The sequence below is a fragment of the Protopterus annectens genome, chromosome 2.part1, assembly GCF_019279795.1.
Source record: "Protopterus annectens isolate FY-2018-M chromosome 2.part1, PAN1.0, whole genome shotgun sequence".
Classification (NCBI taxonomy): domain Eukaryota; kingdom Metazoa; phylum Chordata; order Ceratodontiformes; family Protopteridae; genus Protopterus; species Protopterus annectens.
The window spans coordinates 1,025,299,386-1,025,313,625 of NC_056729.1; the positions used below are offsets into that span (position 1 = coordinate 1,025,299,386).

Below are 14,240 nucleotides of genomic sequence, written 5' to 3' on the forward strand. Positions count from 1 at the left end.
GGTCCGCAGCTGGATGGGATTGCTGAGACTTGCGGAACCACAGCTTCTTTTGTCCCCTCTGATTCCTGGAGAAGGATCTTTGGGGACTAGAGAAGTGGACTCCGACGGCAGACAGCGTCTTCCCATTCTTTTCGCTTTGGACCAGCGTATCGCGAATGGTCTTGCCGAAAAGAGCAGAACCATTCGTGAAGGATGCCTTGAAGGGATCTGCGAAGTCGCAAAGATGGAGCCAGGCGTGACGTAAGACGACCCCTGCTCCGCTGGCTCTAGCGGCTCCCTCCGAAACATGGGAGAGGAGCCGCATACACATATTAGAGCTGGATTTCAGAGTGGCCATTCGTGTCGTAAACACATTCCTGTCTCCGACCGACATGGACTCCGGGGGGGCTGCAGCGTATTCCTTGATCAAGTCTCGCTGTAGCCTGATGGTATGTGCCATATAGTTCAGCGCCCTTATGGAAAAGGTCACTGAAGCAAACATCCGCTTCCCAATCCGGTCCAACGCTCGAGATTCTTTATCTGGCGGGTGGACCAAAGAACTCTCCTGAGCGAGTTCTTTCTTGGTGGCCGCCACCACCAACATGGCATCAACAGAGGATCCTTTTGCCCATGACTGTCTATCTGTGGGGGGACTTAGTACTTTATCGGGACACCTAGGGATTGGCTCCATGGTGTCGGGCTCCTTCCACGCCCTGGTGGTAATTAAGTCCACCAGGGGGTCGGCTGGAGGGGACACCCAGGAGGTAGATGGGCCTGCCTCAAACACCTCCAGGAACACGGATTCATCAAGGGAAGGTTTTTGGGCCGCCCACCCCCCTCTAATATGCAATATTTCCATGATGTCTCCAAAGGAGACATCTTCAGGGGGTGACCTTGGGGAACCCTCCCTATCATCTAAGTCCGTGTCGGTGGTAATGGACTCGGGGGGAGTCCAGGTGCCTCCTTTTACACCGATGTTTCCGAGGAACCTCCTCGGTGGGGCTATCCGAAGAGGGCTCGTCCACGGGTTGTTGTTCCTCCACGGGAGCTAGCTGGAGGGCTTGGGCAGGCTGTCCCAATGGTCGGATGATGGAAGACAGACCCTCATACAGTGGGGGTACAGGTGGATCCGAAGCCCGAACTGGGGACCTGGAGGACCTCGATAGTACCCTCTCCACTACCTCAAAAGCCGAAGGAGAATCGCCCTCGCCAGCCTCTGAGAGCAATCTCCTTGGCTCCGAGGAAGGGATCGGGGTCGGAGCCGATGCAGTCGGCGCCGAGAGAGAGGTGCGCTCCAAAGCCAACAGCTCCGAAGACACAACTCCTCCCTCGGATCCGACGCTTATCCCTCGGCCCCGAGAGCTCAGATCCGACAAGCTCGAAGGCATAGTCGGCGTCGAAGAGACCAGCGCTATCGGCGTCGACAAATCCCTGGGTCCGAAGGGGCCCGGATCCGATGACTCCGAGATCTGAAAATGAATCGGAGAAGGAGTGATCGGGGCAAACATGGGGCCGTCCCCAGAGGGAGGCAAGAGCACCCCCATCTGCATTTGGGTCTGCAAGAACTGACGCACCATCTGATCCATATCCGCTTCGGAGATACTTCTGGTTGACCTGGAAGAGGTGGTCGAGGCGGGCCGGGAGGGTCGCCTCGACGACCTCAAGGAAGACCGATCCTCCTCCTCTGGTGAGAAGCTAGGCGAACGGAGCCGAGAGGAGGAGGATCCGGAGACCCTCGAAGGAGACTTAGCTGCTTTAGCTGGCGGAGCCGAGGGGTGAGATTCAGCCCGCCTTTCATGGGATCTATGTCCCTCCTTATCCTTGTGCCTCTTCTCCCTAGCAGAAGAGGCACTAGTTTCCTCAGAGCTCAAACCCATAGAGGGAGGTTGAGTCCCGGGTTGAGCTAAGGGAACAGAGGGCGCTGGGGCCGACGAGGCAGCCGGAGCCCGAATGAGAGAGGAAGAAGAAGCTGACTCTTGGGGGAGCTTTCCCGCCAGGATCAGCTTGTTTTTCCTATCCCGAAGTGCCCGGGGGTTAAAGGTCACACAGATCTGGCAGGCCTCTGACAGATAGGCTGCCCCTAGGCACAAAATGCACTGAGTGTGGCCATCAGCTGGGAAAAGCTTGTGGCCACACTCAGTACATTTAGAAAAAAATGGCCTTCCGACATCTTAGCACTCTCATACACACCCAAACGCTAAGGGGGGAGGGGGAGTGACTAAAGAAAGGCTAATTAACTGTACCAAAAAAAATTAAACTAGCACAAAAAGGGATAGAAAAAGGGCTAATACCACACACACAAGATTTTAAACTCTAGAAGAGGTTATAAATCACGAACGATCTCACCCAGCCAGGAGCTCTTCAAAAAGGAAAGCTTCTTCAGCCACGGCAAAAAACGATCTGAGGTAATATGGTTGGTAGCAGGGGGTTATGGGTAGGGGGAGGAGATAGGAGGTTGGAAAGCTGCCGGCTCGGATCCAAAGTCGGATCAGATACCCACAGGTTGCAGAGCAAATGAAGTAACTACTTCAGATTAACATTTTCTTCATCTACAAGCAAATACACCAAATAGGTTGTGCAGGATAGAGAAGTGCAGACAAGTCCCAGCAAAGAAAACGGGGATGGAGGGTGGGTAACCTGGACTGCAACAGTGAATACACTCGAACATCTACACTTATGGTAGGTACACAACTGTACTATGTTCTCGTGTTTCACTGTTGCAGTCATTACTCTTGGGTTGAATCCCAAAGCTGAGGATGGGTGGCTGGGCTAAATAGAATTAGGAGAGGCTATGAGGCCCTGCAGAACTGCAGTGGCAAAGCCTGCTCTGGACTTAGAGTAAAGAGGTAAGTGGTAGTGCTTTCTGAAGGTGTGCACTGAACTCCAAGTTGCAGCCTCTAAGATATCTTTGGTTGGTACTCCTCTGAGGAAGGCTGCTGAAGTGGCTGCTGCTCTGGTGGAATGAGGCCTAATGCCCTTAGGCACTGATTTGCCCTGTTGAAAATAGCAGAAGCGGATGCAATGGCCTATACATTTAGAAATAGTCTGTTTTGAGATAGCCTTTCCTTGTGATCCTGCAGCATATGACACTAAAAGTTGCTCAGTCTTTCTGAAAGCTTTAGTTCTGTCCAAGTAGAAGCGTAACTGCCTGTGTATGTCCAAAGAATGCAGAATTTTCTCACCCTTGTTCTGTGGATTTGGATAAAAGGTAGGCAAGTGAATGGTTTGGTTGAGGGCCACACTGGACACCACCTTAGGCATAAATGTAGAGTTTGTCCTCAGAAAAACCCTGTCTGGATGAAAAATGATGAAAGGTTCCACAGCCATTAGTGCTTGTAACTCCGAGACTCGCCTTGCAGAGGTTATTGCTAGGAGCAGAGCTGTTTTCCAGGATAAGAATTTTATATCTGCTGTTGACGCTGGCTTGAAAGGAGGCAGTGTGAGTTTTTCCAAAACATAATTGAGGTCCCAGGCCAGAATTGGTGCTCTCCTTGGAGGCCTAATGTTTTTGGCCCCTCTGAGGTACTGCCTTATTAAAGGATGAGAAAAGATAGGTGGTTCCATATTGTAGTGGGCTGAAATGGCAGAGGCATGAATCTTAATTGAGAACAAAAGGCCTTTGTTCAGCATCTCAGTTAGGTATTGTAAAATCTGAGGGATATTTGGTACACACGTGACAATGCCTTGTTCCTGGTTCCAAGCACAGAATCTCTTCCATTTTTCTGCATAAGATATTCTGGTACTGGGCCTCCTGGCCTCCAAGATAACATCCATAACAGCTTTTGAAAGAGGAGTTTTCTGAATGGCTACATCATCTGCCATGCTGCCAGATTTAAGGTCCTGGGTTGGCTGTGCAGGATCTGATTGTTTTGTTGGGTCAGCAAATGAGAAGTTTGAGGCAATATATCCATGCTGGACCTTGAACCAAGCTCTTTAGGATTGGGTACCAGTGCTGGCGTGGCCAATCTGGTGCAATCAGTATCAGTTTTGGCTTCTCTTGTCTGACCTTTAGGAGTACCCTGGGAAGGAGAGGCAGTGGGGGAAAAGCATATACTGTTAGATTTTTCCAGCTGAAGGATAGGGCGTCCACTTTCCATGCTTGCTTGTGGTAAATCCTTGTGCAAAATCTCTGCAATTGGCAGTTGTGAGGGGAGGCAAATAGATCTATGTCTGGGCATCGCCATTTCCTTATTATCATGCTGAAGACTTGTGGATCCAGTTTCCATTCATGGGGATCCATGAGGTTTCTGCTTAGTTCGTCTGCCAGAGTATTTGTTTTTCCTGGCAGTAATTGTGCTTGCAGGTGAACTTGATAAGCCAATGCTGTGTCCCATAAAGTCATTGCTTGTCTGCAGAGGGGGTAGGAATGTGTACCTCCCTGCTTGTTTATGTACCACATGACCATAGTGTTGTCTGTCTTTATCAGTAACTGTCCTGGGTGAAGCAGGTCCTTGAAAGCGGTCAGGGCATTTTGAACAGCTAGCATCTCTTTTTGATTGATGTGAAGATGCATCTGGTTTGCAGGCCATGTGCCCTGAATACATTTTCCTGCCATATGGGCCCCCCAGGCATAATCTGATACATCTGTTGTCAGTGTCTGTCTGGCTGTGGGTAAACTGAATGGCAGACCCTTGTTGTGGTGACAAGCTTCTGCCAACCATCGAAACTCATGTTGCAGGCAGGGAATGAGTGTAATTACTGTCTCCAGGCTGTGGCAATGCTGAGTCCAAACACTTTTTAGATACCATTGTAGTTTCCTCATAAGCAGTCTGGCATATGGAATTAGTAGAATGCAGGATGCCATGAAACCCAAGGCCTGCAGGATTTTCCTTGCAGATTAGTGGGTTTTTGTTGCCAATTTCTTGAAGTAAGTAGTCAGTTGCTTTTGTTTGTCTGGCGTGAGATAAGCCATCTGGGCAGTTGTATTTAAGCTTGCACCCAGGAATATTATCTCTTGAGAGGGCACTAGTTTTGATTTCTTCTCGTTTACTGTGTACCCTAGGCCAATTAGTAATCTTTTTACAAAAGCCAGATGCTTTAGAAGAATGTCTTTGTTCTCTGCTTGAATTGGGCAGTCGTCCAAGTAGGGATATATTTGAATTCCTTTTTGTCTGCAAAACACAATTACTGGTGCCAGGCATTTTGTGAAGACCCTGGGCGCAGTAGATAAGCCAAAGGGCAGTGCAGAGAATTGGTAATGCATTGAGCCAGCTATGAATCTGATGTATCTTCTGCAAGATTGTCAGATTGGGACATGCAGGTATGCCTCTTTTAGGTCCAAAGTTATGAGCCAAGCCTTCTTGCCCAGCATGGGCAGTAGCTGCTATAGAGTCAACATCTTGAATTTTGGAACTTCCAGAAACGTATTTAGTATAGACAGGTCCAGTATTGGTCTCCAGGTTTTGTCCTTTCTGGGTACTAGGAAAAGTCTGGAGTAAAAACCTTGCTCCTGCTCTTGTTGTGGTACTTGCTGAATGGCCCTCATATCCATGAGGGCTGTAATTAGTTTTTGTGCCTCTGCCCATTGATTGTGTGGCAGGTCTGGCATACCTTTTGACCTTGGTAGAGTGTGAAAATGGAACCTGTAGCCTTGGGACACTATGTTCAGGACCCATTTGTCTTGGGTAACCATTTGCCAATTTGATGAAAAAAGTGCTAGTTTTCACCCTAAGGGGGCTGCCAAAAGAAAAGTGCTTGGATCTGGTAGAGGAAAGTCATTGGGACTGTTTCCTGTAAAGCTGTGATTTGTCTTCTCTGCTTTTGGAGGTAGGAGCACCCCATTGTTTAGGCCTGTATGAGCCTTGGGGCTGAGATCTGCCTCTGAGACGCCTGTATCTGCCTCTTTGTTGTCTGTCTGACACTGGAAAGGACCAATTTTTAGAAGGCCAGTTCCTGCTAAACCTGGGTGGCTGTACCTGTAAGAAATCCTTGACTGTTTGCATGGATTTTGCTTTATCCTCCATTTTTTTCAACACCTCTTTTGCTTTAGTACCAAACAAAGTATCATGCTGTAATGGTGCATCTAATAATTTTGCTTTAACATGATCAGGCAGATTCTGTTCCTTTAACCAAGCATGCCTTCTAATAACAGAACCTGTAACAGCGGCCCTGCAAAAGGCCTCCAGTGAATCATAACCACATTGCAAAGTATGCTTTCCCGCTTGTTTAGCTGCATGCAATACATCCTGCAATTCCTTGTTCTCTGAACATTCAGTATTTGTCAACAATTTCTGTTTAAGCAGTGACATTAAATATTGCTGATATTTAAGAATATGAAACTAACAATTTAAAGCCCTTACAGCCAGGGTAGCAGAAGTGTAGACTTTTTTCCCCCATCTGTCTAGAGCCCTAGAATCCCTATCAGAGGGGACAGGGTTTTTTGCAGTGGAAGCTTCAACCCCTTTGGGACCCTGATATATAGTTTCTGGGTCAGCAGTGGGGTTTTTATATAGGAATTTATGAGAATCCGGGACCCTGTAGTATCTGTCTGGCTTAGCAGGTGCAGGGGGTAAAGAGTCAGGGGACAGGCCGGACTCTGAAAATACATCTACAATGTCTTGAACAGGTGGAATAGCAAGGGGTCTGTGCTGAGGAAGTAGCAGAAAGTCTCTGAGCCTTTTCTTAGATTCAGAATAATCTTGGCTCTCCCAGTGGAAATGCTCCCTCATGGTATTCAGGGTTTCCCCAAAAGAATAATCCTCAGGAGGAGAGGCCGAAGGAATGGATTCTTCAGCATCAGAATCCTCATAGGGAAGCATGGAGTAATCCTGTTCAGAAGAGGAATCAGAGGAAATAGAAACCTGATCAGAAGAATCATACTCTGTCTCTTGCCTAGGCCTTTATCAGGAGGGGATGGGAACGCCTGATCAAAGTAATTAGGTCTTTGGCCATTTTGAGCATCTGTTTTTTTAGGCATGGAAGTCTGAGTAGGAGAATGCTGTACTTGTTTATTTGTCTTTAGAGCTGCTTTAGTCTTTGTCTTTGAAGCTGAAGATGGCTTAATATATAGTTGTGCAGGTCTGAAGACACCCTCAGAAGCCGATGCCTGCTCAGCGGCTCCGAACCCATCTGAGGGAATGATTTCCAGGTGTCCAATACCTTGAGTATTCAGAGGCCCAATCGGCTCCACGTGGGAGTCAGAAGCGGCCTGTGGCTCTGAGGTAGCGGGTGCCAGGGGCTGCGAAAGCACCTCACTGAGAACCGGCGACTGGCCTAGCAGAGGCCTTGTTTTGGACCTCGGATGCCTATCCTTTTCCTTGTCCTTGCGTTTTTTGTAAACTCCGGTTGTTGGCTGGTCTGATGGCATTATACAATTAAATCTTCGGCCAAAGTAATGAAATGCAAAATTGAACCAACGCTTAATAGTGCGTTGGTTAAATCTAGCAAAAAAACGACAGCCAGCAACGTTGTGATCAGGGCCTAGGCAAGGAATACAGTAAGAGTGAAAATCCTTATGAGGTATTTGCTTCCCACAAGAAATACAATTGCTAACTTTTTCTGACATCGGTCTGGAGCAAGAAAGAAGTTTCCCCAATGGGGTACATAGCTTTAATGAAGACTTCGGTTCCGAAATTCGGATTTGAAAATCTCAGGAGTCCGCCGACCGGCACTTGTGAACTGCTTTTGCTTGGGGCACCGCGCGGCAAGAAAGACTGAAGCAAATGGCGTCGGCTGCATCTTTTATACCCCTGGTGCACTGAAGTCAGGGAAGAGGCGACAACAACCGACTCCGGACCTAGACTTTGGAATTCTGGCCGACTGAGGGTAGCCTGCCAGCAGGATAACCCAAGAGTAATGACTGCAACAGTGAAACACGATGAATATCTTCAGTCACATCAAAGACTCACCTTCCAAAGTATATATAACTGGCTTCAGGAACTACTCTACTTTTGCTGGACACCTCTTTGCCTCAGAGTAAAGGTTGCAGCTATGGCTAACGCAAAACAAAATGGAGATACTCAGGTTTCCAAACCTCAACTTGTGTATTTTGATCTTCAAATTACATGTCGTAACCATGTTTTTTTTCCAAGATATACAGGCTTGTGGACATTAACAGAATTAAGTAATCCTTCGGAGATGTGGAAGGCAAGGTTAGAGTTTTCTAACAAGCATGACTTCCTCTTATTTTACCTCCCAAACCCAAAATAAAATATCTGAAAATTTTGCGGTGGGCCCTCTCTATTCTGATGAAAGTGAAAGAAGCTCTTACTTAGTTCAAGAGACTCCTTATAAAGTTCCTAACTGGTTGTTTGAGCACTGCTAATGAAATATTTTTTTCCAAATGGCTTACAATGCATTGTCAGACCAGACTCTGATGGACCTCCTGCATATCCGAGAAACAAACAGCACCAGCATTACCTGTTCTAAAGACTTAAACCTTGCCTGTGATATAAATAGGTCCTCTCAGTGAGACAGGTCTGTATTCCAGAGATGATTGCTTCTCCGGAAGAGGCATCCCATTCATGCGGAGCATATTTCCTCTCTAACCCAATTCAAGTGCAATTTGGACAATTGGATGGAGATTATGAAATCAATCCCATGTTTGGCACCTATGTCTCCAAAGGACAAAGGTAGCCTGTAAATGGTTCCTCTCCCAGGCCCCTGCTTGCAAACATTTCATCTCAAAGTCCCTAAAGTACACTTATCAAGGGTACCAGAACTTGTCAGAGATTTGGAAAGTATAGCTAGCCTTAAAAATGTCCCAGTGGTCATTAGCCTAGTACACACCTATATACCACCAAAAACCTTCAAACATTTAGGTCTATGGCTGCTTCAAAGCCTTAACTTCCTTTACCATGTAGACAAGACAAAGAAAATGATAAATCAACTGTTACTCTGGGTAAGGAGTATACTACACTTATTTTACCAGACAAGAAAGGAGTTAGTGGCAAGGTAATACTACTTGTACATCTCAAGTACAGCATGTCTGTTTTCACTCTGCCACAAAGAATATTTTCTTCTTTACAGACCACAGCAATCTGGATCTGCCAGTTTATAAAACCATGGCACTGTTCAGTACATCACTGCTCTGCATTAACAAAAGCAATATAGCTCTCTGTGAAACAAACATCCTACAAACTCCCCCACCCCCGAGATCTCTGCTTTTTAAACTCTTATAACTTTGTAGCAGAGATCTCTTTATCTTTTACACTGCAGCAATCAGTTTCTATGTTCAAATTCCTCTGCTCTGGGCATCGCTGCCCACTTCATTAAAAGACCTGAATTACTACACAGAATGCAGGTCAAAGTAAAAAAAACAAAACAAATTCAGTCCACAAAAGCAGAATACCAGTACTTCATCCGTACACATACAACCTAATAAGATAGGTCATGATTCTCTCATACAACACATTCTGATTATATACCCAACACATGGGAGACTTTTATTACCCCTATATTGACTGGGAATCCTTCGTGGCCTCAAATCTGCTGGCACAGAAATTTCTGTACTTTGTAAATACAAATAACCTTAATCAGTATGACCACTAGAAGCTCCAACATATTGGACCTTGTACTTACAAATATGGGAGAATGTTGCAACAAACTCCCCCATGTTCTCTGATGAACACCAGTTCCCATCACAGGCTTCCTGCATGATGATGGGCATTCAGTGTACAGCCAAATGGGACCAGTCTTCCTCTCTTCTGGATGAACTTGCACTTCCTCCCTGCCTAATCTGTGAAATGTCCACATTCAGACCTATATGCATTCCTACAGCAAACTCTTTTCCATTATTTTGTCTATCCTCTATATTCTCATCTCTCTATATAAAACCACATGCTGCTTACAGATGTGTGCATATTTCTTCATATATGTTCACAAAATTACATGATAGTACAAATGCTATACATCAGTCTTGCTCTGTAAATAATGACAAAATGTGTAAATAATGACAAAATGTAGGACACTAGGTTCATAAGTGTTAATGTTGTGTCTTTTGGCTTATCCCAGTTAGGGGTCGCCACAGTGGAACTCCGGTCCGCTAATGTTTGGTAGTGACTAAGCTAATGACCACTAGGGCCTTTATAAGCCTAGCCATGCAACACAAGTGTTATAAGTTTTTATGTTTTTTTTTACATTTATGTAGTGGTATTTTTTGGTTATGATGTGATTTACTGGCTGCCTCTGTCCAGACAACACAGGTGCCAGAACCACATGTAAAATTCCAATTTCCCATCCAATGGTCCAAGTTGCGCTTAAATAGGCCTAAGAAGGGACTTTGTTTCACATTGATGAGAAGTCTATTCCAGAAAATGTGAATTCTCTGAGATACACATGTTCTTCCAACATATCATATTTACATTGCAAGCAAAATTTAGGTCTTTGGATCTAACAGTTCTGCTGCTGCTTTTTGTGGATGTGCAGAAGGTTCATCAGAGCTGGGTTCAAGCATGCCTTGTAAGCCAGGCACAGATCACCTCTCAGTAGTCTGTAGGAGACAAGAGTACAGAAATAGGACTTTGAGGCAATCTGCACAGGACATTGTGTTTATGCCCTGTATGTATTCTTTTTGTAAAGAACCTTTGTGGACATCCCATTTGCTGCATGTGTCTGGTCAATTACATACAGAAGGGGCATTATACTCTATGATGGGTATGGTGAAGGCCAAATACAGTGGTATGATGACTTTCCTGGACCTAGATGCCACGCCCTTACTTGTAAGTTGAGCAACATAGAAGGACTTTCTTACTACCTTGGACACATGTTGGTAGAGGAGTTCCCATATCCCTGACTAGTGAGTCAACTCTTAGGAGTGTTTTACGGATGACAGAGTTTCTCAGGGTGGCTGACTTCCCAAAAGGCACTAGAATGCATTACTTGGCACTGCATTTTAAGCCTTGACTTTGGCACCAGTCACCTATATGTGCTAGATCTTCCTGCAGAGTGTGTGTGTCCAAGGAGGGATTCTATGACTGCTCCAAGTTTACAATCATCTGCACACATGGTCAGCAAGAGTGGCAGATGCCAAAAAGGAGTGGGGTCAGCATGGAGTCCCAAGCAGCTCCACTGGTGACCATCCTCCTTGATGAGGTGGTCTCACTGATCATAACCTCCTGGATCCTATCCACGAGCCAGCTGACTATCCAGTCCATTATTAAAGGGGTTTATGCCCAATTGTGTAAGTCTATTAACAATGCCTGAGTGGGATATTGTATCAAACGCCTTAGCCAGCTCAAGGTAGGCAGTATGCACCATTTTACCCTCAATCCAATGTCTTGGTGACTTTTAAGCCTACCAGGTTCAGTAGGCACAACCTTCCTTTGACAAAGCCAAATAGGGTTGAATCAGTTTCTGGAGGTCTCCAATGTCTTTGTTAATCATTTCCATAATGATTCTTTCCATGGCTTTGCAAATAAGACTAGTCAAACTAATGGGCCTGTAGTTTCCAGGATCTGATGATGGCCCACCATTGTGAACGGAGATGACCACTGCACTCCTCCAGTCTCATGGCACAAAGCCTGTTTTGAGACTACAGTCAAATAGTGAATCCACTGGCTCTGATTAGTCATATTTTAGACTATTCAACAGGCATCCATTCCCAGGATATTACTAGGGCCCATTGAGGTTGTGGTCTTGGCCTCAGCAAACAGAGCCAAGACGTGCTCTACATTTACAGCTGAAGAGGATATGTTTGAGGGTATTTCATCAGGGGCGGCTGGGTGAAAAGTTGGAAATGAGTATATCAGCTAACAGATTGACTATACTGCCCGGCTAAGTGAATGTGGCACCATTAATCACCAGTTCAGCACAATACTATGTGCTGCCTTTGAGGTTTCTGACATAGCTGAAAAAGGCTTTATGGTGTTTTTCTTTTTTTTTTGCCTGTGAGGCCATCTTAACCTCAAAATTGGCTTTATTAGACTTAATTAGCCCCATTAGTTGCCTGTTTAGTTTGAAGACAATGCTGACTTCTACAAACAAAAGCTATGTTACATTATTTATAAAGTTTTTATTTAGCACTGTGTTAAACTAGTTAATCTCTCTTTTGTTTCCCTCCATTCGTGTGGGTTTCCCCCGGGTGCTCCGGTTTCCTCCCACGTTACAAAGACATCAGTCTGGAGCATTTCTCTCCGGGCCTCCGCTGAAAACTGGCTTTGTTCCAAGTCGGACTTTCCCAGTAAACAAATGTTAAATAAAATAAAAATAAATTCACTGGGGTGATTTGCTTTTGTTGTTAGTTTTGGGCTTACTTCTGGTAGGTACAGCAGCCTCTAAAGCAGCCATTGTCATGGTTGTAAAAGTTGCTGTGAACAACTCTGCATAGACTGCTGTGTTCTCTGGATTTGGAAGGGCATGGAATTTTGACAGACTATCATTTAATAAAAGGTAGTTTGCCTTTCAATAGTTCCTGTTACGGGTTTACTGGGGTCATCAAACTGATTTCGAAGGAGACAGCTTTATGGTTTGATTTTACCAGGGAGAAAATGACATGGGGGAGTCTGTTGTAAAATTCTCCCACATTTGTGAGTATGAGGTCCAATATGTTGGAGTCTCTAGTGGGTGTATGCACTAACTGATCTAGGGTGTTTGTATTTATGAAGTACAGGAATCTCTATTCCAGCAGACTTGAGGCCAAGGACGACTCCCAGTCTATATAGTGGTAATTAAAGTCTCCCATGAGTTGGGTGTTTGGTTGGATAGCAAGCATCTCCAGTATATCTAAGTATGTGCTGTGAGTTTCTTTATACATGGAGGGTGACCTACAGCTAGCTAGAATATAGTACAGGATTTACCTATGGTGATGTGCATGTAGGGGAAACTCCAGCATGTTATCCTGTTTAACCAGCCTAAAGGTATGCTTGTTACTGATGAATAATGAGACACCACCACCTTTAGCTCCTGTGTATGCAGCTAATGGTGTAAAAGTGTGGAAGCCACTGAAACCTTGCACTATTGGGATACTCGCTGCAGCTTTAAACCATGTCTAGCTAACTGCGCACATGTATATATTCTCAGTGGTGAGGAGGGCTTGGAGGGAGTGTATTTTTTTTTTGTTTAGACACCTGGTATTGAGAAATAACGATCAGTTGAGTTGATTTTGCTATGTTGGTAGGTTTGCAATTTGTCATTGCCAAAAAGGCTCTATGGGGGGTGGGCGGACAAAATTTCAGCCAGTACTTGAAAGCCTAGAGGGGACAGGTGCCGACCATCCCTGGCAAAGCAACATGCTCTGTTAACCACATTCTCTCATGCTGACAAACACTGGATCTCCTTAGAATAAGAAGCTCAGCCAACTGTTCAAATCTTTTGTTCATATTGTGACATGATCATTATCGGTGAAGGTAATATGCTGCCTAGTGCCTATGACACAGAGTCTGAGAGCTCCACAATGTCTCTCTTTGTATACTCCAGGGAGGTACATCTCAGGCCATTTATACCTTGATGAACTATGATGGAATCTTACTGGCATCTGTAGTGTAATGACTTAAGTATGTGCATAATTTGGCAGATCCTGGCTCCAGATAGACAACTAACCATTATCTTCTCCTTGTTCAGCCTGGTTAGAGAGGCATCAGTATGTCTTAAAACAGAGTCCCTTCTGACTAGAGTCCTTTGACGTGTATCCGCTTGCCTTACACCTTACAGGCTCTGTATTTGGGGTTCCACTGAGTCTGGCTGTATGAGTGGTGTTAGGTGTTGTTTCTGCTGAGTGCTTTTGAGTTTGCTGAGGATATGCTTTGCCAATGGGCAGCCTAGGATGTCTTTGTTGTTTAGGAAAGATTGCATTTAAGTGCCTTAGCATATGCTGGTATATGTGTGTGCTCTGTCTGGCAGGTGTTGTGTGAGTGGTTTTGACAACCCAATGTGTGCCTGTATGCAAATGTTTAGCCTCCAGCGACATTATGTATTTACATCTCTTGCATACTGTACCTGTTACTTTAAGGATTAAATGATTGTCAGTAAACATGAAACAATTGCTACACTGTCTAAAGATACCTATATATCCACCAAGACGATTGCAGAGAAATTAGAAAACTGCATATCCATGTTGTCTCGTCCTTTAACTGATGAGCTACAATGGTATGGTGTACTGGGGCTTACTGAAGTCTATTAAGAGTGCTTTACTGCTGCAGGCTAGGCTGTAAAATACTAAACTGTACAACATTTAATGGTATTGCTACTTAAGTACAAACTAGCTGCTCAAAGCTTGTTGGCACACATGGCTTTTGCTCTATACTTCTTTACAGGTTATAGTTGTTTGGACAATTCTAACCCCAAAAAGGTTGCTTGCGCACAGGGCACTGTTGACTGCCAGTGCA

General features: G+C 45.2%; 1 protein-coding gene across 1 annotated transcript in view; it reads right to left on the reverse strand.

Annotated features, from left to right (window-relative positions):
- Window positions 1–14,240, reverse strand: part of STX18 (syntaxin 18) — a 1,377,880-nt gene that overhangs the window by 821,087 nt on the left and 542,553 nt on the right. The gene's annotated exons all lie outside the window — the stretch shown is intronic.